Genomic DNA, 17,650 nt, shown 5'->3' on the forward strand with positions numbered 1-17,650 from the left:
GCCGCCGCAAGCCTCTGTAGCCACCAAAAACCTCTCGGGAGCCTGTTCCGGCACCCTGCCAGAGGGGGGATCCCTCACCGGTGGCCATCTTCATCATCTCGGCGCTCTCCATGACGAGGAGGGAGTAGTTCACCCTCGGGGCTGAGGGTATGTACCAGTAGCTATGTGTTTGATCTCTCTCTCTCTCGTGTTCTTGAGGTGATACGATCTTGCTGTATCGCGACCTTTGCTATTATAGTTGGATCTTATGATGTTTCTCCCCCTCTACTCTCTTGTAATGGATTGAGTTTTCCCTTTGAAGTTATCTTATCGGATTGAGTCTTTAAGGATTTGAGAACACTTGATGTATGTCTTGTCGTGCTCATCTGTGGTGACAATGGCATATTCAAGTGATCTACTTGACGTATGTTTTGGTGATCAACTTGCAGGTTCAATGAACCTATGCATAGGGGTCGGCACACGTTTTCGTCTTGACTCTCCGGTAGAAACTTTGGGGCACTCTTTGAAGTACTTTGTGTTGGTTGAATAGATGAATCTGAGATTGTGTGATGCATATCGTATAATCATGCCCACAGATACTTGAGGTGACATTGGAGTATCTAGGTGACATTAGGGTTTTGGTTGATTTGTGTCTTAAGGTGTATTCTAGTACGAACTCTATGATAGATCGAATGGAAAGATTATCTTCGTGTTATTTTACTACGGACTCTTGAATAGATCGATCAAAAAGGATAACTTTGAGGTGGTTTCGTACCCTACCATAATCTCTTCATTTGTTCTCCGCTATTAGTGGCTTTTGAGTGACTCTTTGTTGCATGTTGAGGTATAGTTATATGATCCAATTATGTTATTATCGTTGAGAGAATTTGCACTAGTGAAAGTATGAACCCTAGGCCTTGTTTCCTAGCATTACAGTACCGTTTACGCTCACTTTTATCATTAGTTACCTTGCTGTTTTTATATTTTCAGATTACAAAAACCTATATCTACCATCCATATTGCAGTTGTATCACAATCTCTTCGCCGAACTAGTGCACCTATACAATTTACCATTGTATTAGGTGTGTTGGGGACACAAGAGACTCTTTGTTATTTGGTTGCAGGGTTGTTTGAGAGAGACCATCTTCATCCTACGCCTCCCACGGATTGATAAACCTTAGGTTATCCACTTGAGGGAAATTTGCTACTGTCCTACAAACCTCTGCACTTGGAGGCCCAACAACGTCTACAAGAAGAAGGTTGCGTAGTAGACATCAAGCTCTTTTCTGGCGCCATTGTCGGGGAGGTGAGTGCTTGAAGTTATATCTTTAGGTAAGTATGATGAATCTTGCATTCTTTACAGACTGTACTGTTTTGGTAGATTGCTGTTATGTTTGCATTGTTTGCATATGTTTGCTTGTTTAATGATTGTATGTTAGGATAGGAGTACTAAATATGAAGAGAAATTTAGTATGCAATGTTGAATAATAATTTTATGATTTGTTATAGTAGATAATGATAGGGTTATTGTGTTGGTTTATACTAACTTATCTCACGAGTTCTTGTTGAGTTTGGTGTGGATGAATCTTTCGAGATTTAGGAAACCGAGATATAAAAGGAATTTAGGAGACACAAAAGCTCAAGCTTGGGGATGCCCAAGGCACCCCAAGATAATATTTCAAGAAGTCTCAAGCATCCAAGCTTGGGGATGCCCCGGTAGGCATCCCACCTTTCTTCTTCAACAGTTATCGGTTAGTATCGGTTGAGCCTAAGTTTTTGCTTCTTCACTTGAGTTGTGCTATCCTTGAAATGTCAATTTGTTTTGCTTTGCTTGCTGTTTGAATAAAATACCAAGATCTGAAATTCTTAAATGAGAGAGAATCTTCACATAGCTACATAATTATTTAACTACTCATTGATCTTCACTTATATCTTTTTGGAGTAGTTTGTCATTTACTCATGTGCTTCACTTCTATCTATGAGTAAATGGTTGAATGAGTTGAATGTCATAGATCTGAAATTATATATGTTTCATATGCTTACCCCATTGGGAGTAATGACTTCACATCTAAGAAGTAGAGGTGATAAATTTATTGAAGGTTAGCAAACATTGTATTGGTCACTTGAACAATTCATGAAAGAATATTGAAGGAAGAGAGATTTCACATATAAATATACTATCTTAGACATCTTCTATGATTGTGAGCCCCATTAATTATTTTCAAACCTGAGCAAATTAGTTGAAATTGGACAAGGAAGACAACATAATGAGTTATGCTTGGGTGTATTTGTATAAAAGTTCTATTGTTATAGATCCTCCAACATGTGGTGCTTGCTTTTTAGAATCCTTTGGTAGCCAAAATATCTGTACTAAGCGGGATTACTGCTTGTGCATCCCAATTCCTTGAACCAAGTTTCTTCCATGAGTGTCCACCATACCTACCTATATGCGGTATTTACCTGTCGTTCCAAGTAAATTTGCATGTGCCAAACTCTAAACCTTCAAATAATAATCTGTTTTGTATGCCCGAATCGCTCATGTAGCGACTAGGGGCTGTCAGTATCTTCCATGCTAGGTGGGTTATTCTCACGATGAGTGGACTCCGCTCATCATTCACGAGAAAAATGGCTGGTAACTAGGATGCCCAGTCCCATGATCAAAAGATCAAAATCAAATAAAAAATAATTGCAAACAAAACTCCCCAAGGATTGATGTTAGTTGGAGGCACCTGTTGTTTCGGGCAAGCCATGGATTGATGATTGTTGGTGGAGGGGGAGTAAAAACTTTACCATTCTGTTTGGGAACCGCCTATAATGTATGTAGTATGGAATATATTGGGAACTCTTGGTTGTTATGTTGACAATGAAAGCATACCTCTCAAAATTATTTTCATCTCTATTTCAAAATCGAGCTCTCGCACCTCTACAAATCCCTGCTTCCCTCTGCGAAGGTCCTATCTTTTACTTTTATGCAAGAGTCAGTAGTATTCCTTCTCATTCCTACCTACTCTTTAATTGGCAACCATCGTGTGTTGAGGAAAGATCTAAGCATATATGGCCATGCAAATATATTTGATCATGAATTATTATTGTTTACAATTATCTATATGATAAGTGAGTTGGGAGGCGAAACACTAAGCCCCTATCTTTCTCTGTGTTCGATGGCTGCTATTTGTTCTAAGAATATGCTTTGAGTGGTAGCAATCATGGAAGATTATATGATAGTTGAGTATGTGGAGTTTGGTAAATCAAAACTCTGACATAGACCCTTCCTGAAAATAAGATGAATTGTAATTGTTTGATGACTGAGAATGAAGTTTGCTAGTTTTCAAGAAAGTCTATGGTCTATGCTTTAACATGTGAATATCTTGTTACTTGATCTTGAGAAGTTTTATGAGATGAACTACTGTTATGACATATAATGATGCTAGGAAAGGTGATTGAAATTATCATTGATCAAACTTATGCACCTGCTAGCATTCACACTTCATAAATTATTTCTTTTATCATTTACCTACTCGAGGACGAGCAGGAATTAAGCTCGGGGATGCTGATACGTCTCCAACGTATCTATAATTTATGAAGCATTCATGCTATTATATTATCTGTTTTGGATGTTTATGGGCTTTACTAAGCACTTTTATATTATTTTTGGGACTAACCTATTAACCGGAGGCCCATCCCATATTCCTATTTTCTTGCCTATTTCAGTGTTTCGAAGAAAAGAAATATCAAACGGAGTACAAACAGAATGAAACCTTTGGGAAATTTACTTTTGGAACGGAAGCAATCCAGGGGACTTGGAGTGCATGTAAGGGAAGCTTCGAGGTGGCCACGAGGCAGGGAGGCGCGCCGACCTCCCCTGGGCGCGCCCCCACCCTCGTGGGCCCCTCGTGGCTCCCCTGACCGACTTCTTTCGCCTATATATGTCCATATACCCTAAAAACATCGGGAAACACAATAGATCGGGAGTTCCGCCGCCGCAAGCCTCTGTAGCCACCAAAAACCTCTCGGGAGCCTGTTTCGGCACCCTGCTAGAGGGGGGATCCCTCACCGGTGGCCATCTTCATCATCTCGGCGCTCTCCATGACGAGGAGGGAGTAGTTCACCCTCGGGGCTGAGGGTATGTACCAGTAGCTATGTGTTTGATCTCTCTCTCTCTCTCTCTCTCTCGTGTTCTTGAGGTGATACGATCTTGCTGTATCGTGACCTTTGCTATTATAGTTGGATCTTATGATGTTTCTCCCCCTCTACTCTCTTGTAATGGATTGAGTTTTCCCTTTGAAGTTATCTTATCGGATTGAGTCTTTAAGGATTTGAGAACACTTGATGTATGTCTTGTCGTGCTCATCTGTGGTGACAATGGGATATTCAAGTGATCTACTTGACGTATGTTTTGGTGATCAACTTGTAGGTTCAATGAACCTATGCATAGGGGTCGGCACACGTTTTCGTCTTGACTCTCCGGTAGAAACTTTGGGGCACTCTTTGAAGTACTTTGTGTTGGTTGAATAGATGAATCTGAGATTGTGTGATGCATATCGTATAATCATGCCCACAGATACTTGAGGTGACATTGGAGTATCTAGGTGACATTAGGGTTTTGGTTGATTTGTGTCTTAAGGTGTTATTCTAGTACGAACTCTATGATAGATCGAATGGAAAGAATATCTTCGTGTTATTTTACTACGGACTCTTGAATAGATCGATCAAAAATGATAACTTTGAGGTGGTTTGGTACCCTACCATAATCTCTTCATTTGTTCTCCGCTATTAGTGGCTTTTGAGTGACTCTTTGTTGCATGTTGAGGTATAGTTATATGATCCAATTATGTTATTATCGTTGAGAGAACTTGCACTAGTGAAAGTATGAACCCTAGGCCTTGTTTCCTAGCATTACAGTACCGTTTACGCTCACTTTTATCATTAGTTACCTTGCTGTTTTTATATTTTCAGATTACAAAAACCTATATCTACCATCTATATTGCAGTTGTATCACAATCTCTTCGCCGAACTAGTGCACCTATACAATTTACCATTATATTGGGTGTGTTGGGGACACAAGAGACTCTTTGTTATTTGGTTGCAGGGTTGTTTGAGAGAGACCATCTTCATCCTATGCCTCCCACGGATTGATAAACCTTAGGTCATCCACTTGAGGGAAATTTTCTACTGTCCTACAAACCTCTGCACTTGGAGGCCCAACAACGTCTACAAGAAGAAGGTTGCGTAGTAGACATCAAGCTCTTTTCTGGCGCCGTTGCCGGGGAGGTGAGTGCTTGAAGTTATATCTTTAGTTTATAAAAGAAAACTACAAAAAATGGAATTGAGTTTGTCTCATACGCTTCATCTTTTTAATATCTTTCGTGAGTATGATGAAAAGGAAAATTGTGCTCAAGTGCTAGAAGAAGAAGTCTATAAAATCTTTGGTACTAAATCTTTGAATGATGAGCATGATTGCAATGTTTTTAGTATGATCTCCTTGAATATCCATAGTACTAATGATGATTGCACTAGTTATGATGAAAATGTCTCCTATAAGCATGTCGTTTTTTGTGGAGTGCATTGGGTTTGTAGGTACACACCAAATAGAGAAGATAAATATTGCAACAGGCATAAGCATTTAGAAACTAAATTGTTGCAAGGAAGGCTAAATGTGAGTGCTGAAAATTTAATATGCCTTTGCAGTACTTGTGAACTTTGCAATGAAAGTGGTCATTTACATCTCCGATGCAAATTATTTCATGATCGAATTGTGTCCAAATATTGTGATGATATGATTTCCCTTGCACATCATAATGAACTTAGTTTGCTTTTGGGTTATGAAGAAATAAAGTGTTTAACTAAGAATCTTCCAGAATTCGCCCTTAAGAAATTTATTGATATTGATCTAGAGAAGATTTATTTGTATTGTGCGGTGAATTGCATTGAAAATCCTTATGTTGCCAATTACCTAAAGAAAAGAAATAAAATAGAAGATGAAGAGAATACTAATGAAAGGGCAGAGACTTCCCAATATCCTCCTATTATTTCTTATCATGAATCAGGTAACGAGGAGGAGCTTTCTATTCAACCAATCTCATCAATAAGGAGCTCAGAGAAGAAGGTTGAACCCACACATAATGTGAAGAAGAAGAAGAAAAGACGGAGCGGCAAAGGTAGAAAGTTATATCTCCCAAATGATGTTGCTCCTACTACCCATTGTGATGATGATAATTGTTATACTATTGGTGCTATCCATACTATTAATGATGAGAGTGATTATGCTTATGATATGAAAAGGCCCAAGCTTGGGGAAGCTATGCTTGATGAGGATGAAATATTTGAGAATATATTTGCTGAAATTAATGTTTGTCCCAAGCTTGGGGATGCTATGTTTAATGAAGATGATATTTTTAGCCTCCCAAGTTTTGAAATGCAAAGTTGTTATGATGATAGCATGCCTCTTACCTATGATGATTATATTGATGAAAGTGGGTTTGGAAGAGTGTCAACTTTAGGAAGTAGTGATCCCACTATTTTGGAGGATGTTGAATCTTATTGTGATGAATATGAAAGTGGATTTGGAGAGGTCATGACTTTATTTAGTGATGATTCCACTATCTTTGAAGAGGTTTCAATCGAGTATGATGAGAACAAAGTTGCTACTTATGATGATTATTGTGATGAAACTTATGCTATAAAAAGTAGTGATGATTATATTTATAAAACTTGTCATGATTATGATTACCCTTTTTCTGAACATTACTCTTTTAATGTGGAAACAATTTATAGTATTCAAGTCTCTTATGATACTCCCACCATCCCGAATAAGAAGAATTTTGCTTATGTGGAGAGTAGTAAATTTTCTATGCAAGTAGATCATGAAAAGAATGCTTTAGGTGCTGGTTATATTGTTGAATTCATTCATTATGCTACTGAAAGTTATTATGAGGGAGGAACATATGCTTGTAGGAATTGCAATAATATCAAGTTTCCTCTCTATGTGCTTAAAATCTTGAAGTTATGCTTGTTTTGCCTTCCTATGCTAGTTGATTATTGTTCCCATAAGTTGTTTGCTCACAAAATACATATGCATAGGAAGTGGGTTAGACTTAAATGTGCTAGTCATATGCTTCATGATGCTCCCGTTATGTTTCAATTCTTATCTTTTATGTGAGCATCATTGCCATCATCATGCCTAGCTAGAAAGGCATTAAAGAAAAGCGCTTGTTGGGAGACAACCCAATATTTATCCCTACTTTTTTTGTGTGTTCACATGATTATGCTACTGTTTTAATAATTTTTTATAGCTTTTGTTTCAATAAAGTGCCAAGTAAGACCTTTAGGATAGCTTACGGTGATAGTTGTGTTGATCCTGCTGAAAATCAGAAACTTTTGCACCCAGTAAATTAGTTTTGATAATTCACAGGAACGTGCTTTTGATATGATTCTTTTTGCTATGGATTGTTACACAAATTGCTTAGGATTTCCTAATTTGGTAGAATTTTTGGAGTTACATAAGTATTCTAATGATACAGATTACTACAGACTGTTCTATTTTTGACAGATTCTGTTTTCTATGTGTTGTTTGCTTATTTTGATGAATCTATGAGTAGTATCGGAGGGTATGAACCATAGATAAATTGGAATACAGTAGATATTACACCAATATGAATTTATAATGAGTTCACAACAGTACCTAAGTGGTGATTTATTTTTACACTAACGGAGCTTACGAGTTTTCTGTTGAGTTTTGTGTTGTGAAGTTTTCAAGTTTTGGGTAAAGATTCGATGGACTATGGAACAAGGAGTGGCAAGAGCCTAAGATTGGGGATGCCCAAGGCACACCAAGGTAATATTCAAGGACAACCAAAAGCCTAAGCTTGGGGATGCCCCGGAAGGCATCCCCTCTTTTGTCTTCGTTCATCGGTAACTTTACTTGGAGCTATATTTTTATTTACCACATGATATGTTTTTTGCTTGGAGCGTCATTTTATTTTGTTAGTATTTGCTTGCTGTATTTAGAATAATTTTTTGCATCTATATTTTCAATTAAAATGTCAAGGATAGCCTTTACCATGCTTATTTTGCAAGTTTACATGTTGCTGTTTCAAAACAGAAAGTTTACCGCTGTTGCAAATTCCCTAGAAAAGTCAGAGAATGATATAATATTGAAACTTTTTGCATATTGAGCTCTAATAAATCTTCTACAGTGAGGTATTTTTCTTATAATTTTTGGAGTTAGGTAAGTATGATGAATCTTGCATTCTTTACAGACTGTACTGTTTTGGCAGATTGCTGTTATGTTTGCATTGTTTGCATATGTTTGCTTGTTTAATGATTCTATGTTAGGATAGGAGTACTAAATATGAAGAGAAATTTAGTATGCAATGTTGAATAATAATTTTACGATTTGTTATAGTAGATAATGATAAGGTTATTGTGTTGGTTTATACTAACTTATCTCACGAGTTCTTGTTGAGTTTGGTGTGGATGAAGCTTTCGAGATTTAGGAAACCGAGATATAAAAGGAATTAAGGAGACACAAAAGCTCAAGCTTGGGGATGCCCAAGGCACCCCAAGATAATATTTCAAGAAGTCTCAAGCATCCAAGCTTGGGGATGCCCCGGTAGGCATCCCACCTTTCTTCTTCAACAGTTATCGGTTAGTATCGGTTGAGCCTAAGTTTTTGCTTCTTCACTTGAGTTGTGCTATCCTTGAAATGTCAATTTGTTTTGCTTTGCTTGCTGTTTGAATAAAATACCAAGATCTGAAATTCTTAAATGAGAGAGAATCTTCACATAGCTACATAATTATTTAACTACTCATTGATCTTCACTTATATCTTTTTGGAGTAGTTTGTCATTTACTCATGTGCTTCACTTCTATCCTATGAGTAAATGGTTGAATGAGTTGAATGTCATAGATCTGAAATTATATATGTTTCATATGCTTACCCCATTGGGAGTAATGACTTCACATCTAAGAAGTAGAGGTGATAAATTTATTGAAGGTTAGCAAACATTGTATTGGTCACTTGAACAATTCATGAAAGAATATTGAAGGAAGAGAGATTTCACATATAAATATACTATCTTAGACATCTTCTATGATTGTGAGTCCCATTAATTATTTTCAAACCTGAGCAAATTAGTTGAAATTGGACAAGGAAGACAACATAATGAGTTATGCTTGGGTGTATTTGTATAAAAGTTCTATTGTTATAGATCCTCCAACATGTGTGCTTGCTTTTTAGAATCCTTTGGTAGCCAAAATATCTGTACTAAGCGGGATTACTGCTTGTGCATCCCAATTCCTTGAACCAAGTTTCTTCCATGAGTGTCCACCATACCTACCTATATGCGGTATTTACCTGTCGTTCCAAGTAAATTTGCATGTGCCAAACTCTAAACCTTCAAATAATAATCTGTTTTGTATGCCCGAATCGCTCATGTAGCGACTAGGGGCTGTCAGTATCTTCCATGCTAGGTGGGTTATTCTCACGATGAGTGGACTCCGCTCATCATTCACGAGAAAAATGGCTGGTAACTAGGATGCCCAGTCCCATGATCAAAAGATCAAAATCAAATAAAAAATAATTGCAAACAAAACTCCCCAAGGATTGATGTTAGTTGGAGGCACCCGTTGTTTCGGGCAAGCCATGGATTGATGATTGTTGGTGGAGGGGGAGTAAAAACTTTACCATTCTGTTTGGGAACCGCCTATAATGTATGTAGTATGGAATATATTGGGAACTCTTGGTTGTTATGTTGACAATGAAAGCATACCTCTCAAAATTGTTACTTGATCTATGCTTTAACTAAGAATGAAAGCATACCTCTCAAAATTGTTTGATGACTGAGAATGAAGTTTGCTAGTTTTCAAGAAAGTCTATGGTCTATGCTTTAACATGTGAATATCTTGTTACTTGATCTTGAGAAGTTTTATGAGATGAACTACTGTTATGACATATAATGATGCTAGGAAAGGTGATTGAAATTATCATTGATCAAACTTATGCACCTGCTAGCATTCACACTTCGTAAATTATTTCTTTTATCATTTACCTACTCGTGGACGAGCAGGAATTAAGCTCGGGGATGCTGATACGTCTCCAACGTATCTATAATTTATGAAGCATTCATGCTATTATATTATCTGTTTTGGATGTTTATGGGCTTTACTAAGCACTTTTATATTATTTTTGGGACTAACCTATTAACCGGAGGCCCATCCCATATTGCTATTTTCTTGCCTATTTCAGTGTTTCGAAGAAAAGAAATATCAAACGGAGTACAAACAGAATGAAACCTTCGGGAAATTTACTTTTGGAACGGAAGCAATTCAGGGGACTTGGAGTGCACGTAAGGGAAGCTTCGAGGTGGCCACGAGGCAGGGAGGCGCGCCGACCTCCCCTGGGCGTGCCCCCACCCTCGTGGGCCCCTCGTGGCTCCCCTGACCGACTTCTTTCGCCTATATATGTCCATATACCCTAAAAACATCGGGAAACACAATAGATCGGGAGTTCCGCCGCCGCAAGCCTCTGTAGCCACCAAAAACCTCTCGGGAGCCTGTTCCGGCACCCTGCCAGAGGGGGGATCCCTCACCGGTGGCCATCTTCATCATCTCGGCGCTCTCCATGACGAGGAGGGAGTAGTTCACCCTCGGGGCTGAGGGTATGTACCAGTAGCTATGTGTTTGATCTCTCTCTCTCTCGTGTTCTTGAGGTGATACGATCTTGCTGTATCGCGACCTTTGCTATTGTAGTTGGATCTTATGATGTTTCTCCCCCTCTACTCTCTTGTAATGGATTGAGTTTTCCCTTTGAAGTTATCTTATCGGATTGAGTCTTTAAGGATTTGAGAACACTTGATGTATGTCTTGTCGTGCTTATCTGTGGTGACAATGGGATATTCAAGTGATCTACTTGATGTATGTTTTGGTGATCAACTTGCAAGTTCAATGAACCTATGCATAGGGGTCGGCACACGTTTTCGTCTTGACTCTCCGGTAGAAACTTTGGGGCACTCTTTGAAGTACTTTGTGTTGGTTGAATAGATGAATCTGAGATTGTGTGATGCATGTTGTATAATCATGCCCACAGATACTTGAGGTGACATTGGAGTATCTAGGTGACATTAGGGTTTTGGTTGATTTGTGTCTTAAGGTGTTATTCTAGTGCGAACTCTATGATAGATCGAATGGAAAGAATATCTTCGTGTTATTTTACTACGGACTCTTGAATAGATCGATCAAAAAGGATAACTTTGAGGTGGTTTCGTACCCTACCATAATCTCTTCATTTGTTCTCCGCTATTAGTGGCTTTTGAGTGACTCTTTGTTGCATGTTGAGGTATAGTTATATGATCCAATTATGTTATTATCGTTGAGAGAACTTGCACTAGTGAAAGTATGAACCCTAGGCCTTGTTTCCTAGCATTACAGTACCGTTTACGCTCACTTTTATCATTAGTTACCTTGCTGTTTTTATATTTTCAGATTACAAAAACCTATATCTACCATCCATATTGCAGTTGTATCACCATCTCTTCGCCGAACTAGTGCACGTATACAATTTACCATTGTATTGGGTGTGTTGGGGACACAAGAGACTCTTTGTTATTTGGTTGCAGGGTTGTTTGAGAGAGACCATCTTCATCCTACGCCTCCCACGGATTGATAAACCTTAGGCCATCCACTTGAGGAAAATTTGCTACTGTCCTACAAACCTCTGCACTTTGGAGGCCCAACAACGTCTACAAGAAGAAGGTTGCGTAGTAGACATCAACATGTTATTGATGTGTACCTTACCAACGCTCGTAGTAGCTCATGGGTATTTGATACCGGTGCTGTTGCTCATATTTGTAACTCAAAACAGGAGATGCAGAATAAGTGGAGACTGGCGAAGGGCAAGGTGATGATGTGCGTCGGGAATGGTTCCAGGGTCGATGTGATCGCTGTTGGCACGCTACCTCTATATTTACCTACGTGGTTAGTTTTAAACCTCAATAATTGTTATTTAGTGCCAGCTTTGAGCATGAACATTGCATCTGGATCTCGTTTAATGCGAGATGGCTCCTCATTTAAATCCGAGAATAATGGTTGTTCTATTTATATGAGAGATATGTTTTATGGTCATGCCCCGCTGGTCAATGGTTTATTTTTGTTGAATCTCGAACGTGATGTTACACATATTCATTGTGTGAATACCAAAAGATGTAAGGTTGATAATGATAGTCCCACATACTTGTGGCACTGCCGCCTTGGTCACATTGGTGTCAAACGCATGAAGAAACTCCATGCAGATGGACTTTTGGAGTCTCTTGATTATGAATCGTTCGACACGTGCGAACCATGCCTCATGGGCAAAATGACCAAGACTCCGTTCTCCGGAACAATTGAGCAAGCAACCAACTTGTTGGAAATAATACATACTGATGTATGCGACCCAATGAGCGTTGAGGCTCGCGGTGGTTATTGTTATGTTCTCACCCTCACTGATGACTTAAGTAGATATGGGTATGTCTACTTAATGAAACACAAGTTTGAGACCTTTGAAAAGTTCAAGGAATTTCAGAGTGAGGTAGAGAATCAACGTGATAGAAAAATAAAGTTCTTACGATCAGATCGTGGAGGAGAATATTTGAGTCATGATTTTGGTACGCACTTAAGGAAATGTGGAATTGTTTCACAACTCACGCCGCCTGGAACACCTCAGCTTAATGGTGTGTTCGAACATCGTAATCGCACTCTATTGGATATGGTGCGATCTATGATCTCTCTTACCAATTTACCGCTATCATTTTGGGGTTATGCTTTAGAGACAGCCCATTCACTTTAAATAGGGCACCGTATAAATCCGTTGTGACGCCACCGTATGAATTATGGTTTGGGAAAAGAAACCTAAGTTGTCGTTTCTAAAAGTTTGGGGATGCGATGCTTATATCAAGAAACTTCAACCTGAAAGCTCGAACACAAGTCGGAAAAATGCGTCTTCATAGGATACCAAGGAAACCATTGGGTATACCTTCTACCTCAGATCCGAAGGTAAGATCTTTGTTGCCAAGAACGGATCCTTTCTGGAGAAAGAGTTTCTTTCGGAAAAAGTAAGTGGGAGGAAAGTAGAACTTGACGAAGTACTGCCTCTTGAACTGGAGAGTAGTGCAGCTCAGGAAGATGTTTCTGTGGTGCCTGCGCGGACTGGAGAGATAGTTAATGATGATGGGCATGAAACTTCGGATCAAGTTGCTACTGAACTTCGTAGGTCCACAAGGACATGTTATGCACCAGAGTGGTACGGCAACCCTGTCCTGGAAATCATGTTGTTAGACAACGGTGAACCTTCGAACTATAAAGAAGCGATGGAGGGCCTGGATTCCAAAAAATGGATTAAAGCCATGAAATCCGAGATAGGATCCATGTATGAAAATAAAGTATGGACTTTGACAGACTTGCCCGATGATCGGCAAGCCATAGAAAATAAGTGGATCTTTAAGAAGAAGACTGACGCGGATGGTGATGTGACCGTCTATAAGGCTTGACTTGTCGCTAAGGGTTATCGGGAAGTTCAAGGGGTTGACTACGATGAGACCTTCTCACCCGTAGCGAAGCTGAAGTCCGTCTGAATCATGTTAGCACTTGCCGCATTCTATGATTATGAGATATGGCAAATGGACGTCAAAACGACATTCCTTAATGGTTTCCTTAAGGAAAAATTGTATATGATGCAGCCGGAAGGTTTTGTCGATCCTAAGAATGCTAACAAGGTGTGTAAGCTCCAGCGCTCCATCTATGGGCTGGTGCAAGCATCTCGGAGTTGGAACATTAGCTTTAATGAAATGATCAAAGCGTTTGGGTTTATGCAGACTTATGGAGAAGCCTGTGTTTACAAGAAAGTGAGTGGGAGCTCTGTAGCATTTCTCATATTATATGTAGATGACATACTATTGATGGGAAATGATATATACCTTTTGGAAAGCGTAAAGGCCTACTTGAATAAGTGTTTTTCAATGAAGGACCTTGGAGAAGCTGCTTACATATCAGGCATCAAGATCTATAGAGATAGATCTAGACGCCTCATTGGTCTTTAACAAAGCACATACCTTGACAAGATATTGAAGGAGTTCAATATGGATCAGTCCAAGAAGGGGTTCTTGCCTGTATTTCAAGGTGTGAGATTGAGCACGGCTCAATGCCCGACCTCGGCAGAAGATAGAGAAAGATGAGTGTCATCCCCTATGCCTCAGCCATAGGGTCTATTATGTATGCCATGCTATGTACCAGACCTGACATGAACCTTGCCGTAACTTTGGTAGGGAGGTACCAAAGTAATCCCGGCATGGAACACTGGACAGCGGTCAAGAATATCCTGAAGTACCTGAAAAGGACTAAGGATATGTTTCTCATTTATGGAGGTGATACAACGTATCTATAATTTTTGATTGTTCCATGCTATTATATTACCTGTTTTGGATGTTTATGGGCTTTACTTTACACTTTTATATCATTTTTGGGACTAACCTACTAACCGGAGGCCCAGCCTGAATTGCTGTATTTTTTTGCCTATTTCAGTGTTTCGAAGAAAAGGAATATCAAACGGAGTCCAAACGGAATGAAACCTTCGGGAGCGTTCTTTTTGGAACAAACGCAATCCAGGAGACATGGAGTGGACGTCAAGAAGCAGCCGAGGTGGCCACGAGGCAGGAGGGCGCGCCCTAGGGGGGTAGGCGCGCCCCCCACACTCGTGGGCCCCTCGTGGCTCCCCTGACCTACCTCCTTCGTCTATATATATCCACGTACCCTGAAAACATCCAAGAGCACCAGGAAAAACTATTTCCACCGCCGCAACCTTCTGTATCCGCGAGATCCCATCTTGGAGCCTTCGCCGGCGCTCCGCCGGAGGGGGAATCGACCACGGAAGGCCTCTACATCATCTCCAAGGCCTCTTTGATGAGTTGTGAGTAGTTTACCACAGACCTTCGGGTCCATAGTTATTAGCTAGATGGCTTCTTCTCTCTCTTTGAATCTCAATACAAAGTTCTCCTCGATCTTCTTGGAGATCTATTCGATGTAACTCTTTTTGCGGTGTGTTTGTCGAGATCCGATGAATTGTGGGTTTATGATCAAGTTTATCAATGAGAAATAATTGAATCTTCTCTAAATTCTTTTATGTGTGATTGGTTATCTTTGCAAGTCTCTTCGAATTATCAGTCTAGTTTGGCCTATTAGATTGATCTTTCTTGCAATGGGAGAAGTGCTTAGCTTTGGGTTCAATCTTGCGGTGTCCTTTCCCAGTGACAGCAGGGGCATCAAGGCACGCATTGTATTGTTGCCATCGAGGATAAAAATATGGGGTTTATATCATATTGCATGAGTTTATCCCTCTACATCATGTCATCTTTCTTAATGCGTTACTCTGTTCTTCATGAACTTAATACTCTAGATGCATGCAGGAGTCGGTCGATGTGTGGAGTAATAGTAGTAGATGCAGAATTGTTTCGATCTACTTGTTGTGGACGTGATGCCTATATACATGATCATGCCTAGATAATCTCATAACTATGCACTTTTCTATCAATTGCTCGACAGTAATTTGTTCACCCACCGTAATACTTATGCTATCTTGAGAGAAGCCACTAGTGAAACCTATGGCCCCCGGGTCTATCTTTTATCATATAAATACCAAAAATATTTATCGTATCTTATTATCTCTATCAGATCTCACTTTTGCAAGTTACCGTGAAGGGATTGACAACACCTTTATCGCGTTGGTTGCGAGGTTCTTGTTTGTTTGTGTAGGTGTGTGGGACTTTTGAGGAGCCTCCTACTGGATTGATACCTTGGTTCTCAAAAACTGAGGGAAATACTTACGCTACTTTGCTGCATCACCCTTTCCTCTTCAAGGGAAAACCAATGCAGTGCTCAAGAGGTAGCAGGAGGTGATGAAGAGCTCGTCCTAAAGGGTTACGTCGATGCTAGCTTCGACACAGATCTGGATGACTCCAAGTCACAAACCGGATACGTGTAAATTTTTAATGGTGGGGCAGTCAGCTGGTGCAGTTGCAAGCAAAGCGTCGTGGCGGGATCTACATGTTAAGCGGAGTACATAGCAGCCTCGGAGGCAGCACATGAAGCAATCTGGATGAAGGAGTTTGTCACCGACCTAGGAGTTATTCCCAATGCGTCGGGCCCGATGACTCTCTTCTGTGACAACACTAGAGCTATTGCCCTTGCCAAGGAGCCCAGGTTTCACAAGAAGACCAGGCATATCAAGCGTCGCTTCCACTCCATTCGCGAAAATATTCAAGATGGAGACATAAATATTTGTAAAGTGCATACGGATCTGAATGTCGCAGATCCGTTGACTAAACCTCTTCCACGAGCAAAACATGATCAACACCAGAACTCTATGGGTGTTTGAATCATCACAATGTAACTAGATTATTGACTCTAGTGCAAATGAGAGACTGTTGGAAATATGCCCTAGAGGCAATAATAAAATGGTTATTATTATATTTCCTTGTTCATGATAATTGTCTATTGTTCATGCTATAATTGTATTAACCGGAAACCGTAATACATGGATGAATACATAGACTACAGCATGTCCCTAGTGAGCCTCTAGTTGACTAGCTCGTTGATCAATAGATGGTTATGGTTTCCTGACCGTGGACATTGGATGTCATTGATAACGAGATCACATCATTAGGAGAATGATCTGATGGACAAGACCCAATTCTAAGCATAGCACAAGATCGTGTAGTTTGTTTGCTAGAGCTTTTCTAATGTCAAGTATCTTTCCTTAGACCATGAGATTGTGCAACTCCCAGATACCGTAGGAATGCTCTGGGTGTATCAAACGTCACAACGTAACTGGGTGACTATAAAGGTGCACTACAGGTATCTCCGAAAGTGTATGTTGGGTTGGCACGAATCGAGACTGGGATTTCTCACTCCGTATGACGGAGAGGTATCTCTGGGCCCACTCGGTAATGCATCATCATAATGAGCTCAATGTGACTAAGGAGTTAGTCACGGGATCATGCGTGACGGAATGAGTAAAGAGACTTGCCGGTAGTGAGATTGAACGAGGTATGGGGATACCGACGATTGAATCTCAGGCAAGTAACATACACCGGTGGACAAAGGGAATTGTATACGGGATTGATTGAATCCCCGACATTGTGGTTCATCCGATGAGATCATCGTGGAACATGTGGGAGCCAACATGGGTATCCAGATCCCGCTGTTGGTTATTGGCCGGAGAGATGTCTCGGTCATGTCTGCATGGTTCCCGAACCCGTAGGGTCTACACACTTAAGATTAAGTGACGCTAGAGTTGTTATGGGAAATTGTATGTGGTTGTCAAAGATTGTTCGGAGTCCCGGATGAGATCCCGGACGTCACGAGGAGTTCCGGAATAGTACGGAGGTAAATATTTATATATGGGAAGTCCAGTTTCAGTCACCGGAATGGTTTCAGGGGTTATCGGTATTGTACCGGAACCACCGAAAGGTGTCCGAGTGTCCACCTGCCCCGGGGGACTTAATGGGCTGAACAAGGGTGGGAACCAGCCCCTAGTGGGCTGGTGCGCCCCCCCAAGGGCCCAAGGCGCCTAGGGTTGGAAACCCTAAGGGGTGGGGGCGCCTCCCACCAAACTTGGGGGGAGGGGGGGCAAGTCCCCCCCTT

The sequence above is a fragment of the Triticum dicoccoides genome, chromosome 4A (assembly GCF_002162155.2).
Source record: "Triticum dicoccoides isolate Atlit2015 ecotype Zavitan chromosome 4A, WEW_v2.0, whole genome shotgun sequence".
Lineage (NCBI taxonomy): Eukaryota > Viridiplantae > Streptophyta > Magnoliopsida > Poales > Poaceae > Triticum > Triticum dicoccoides.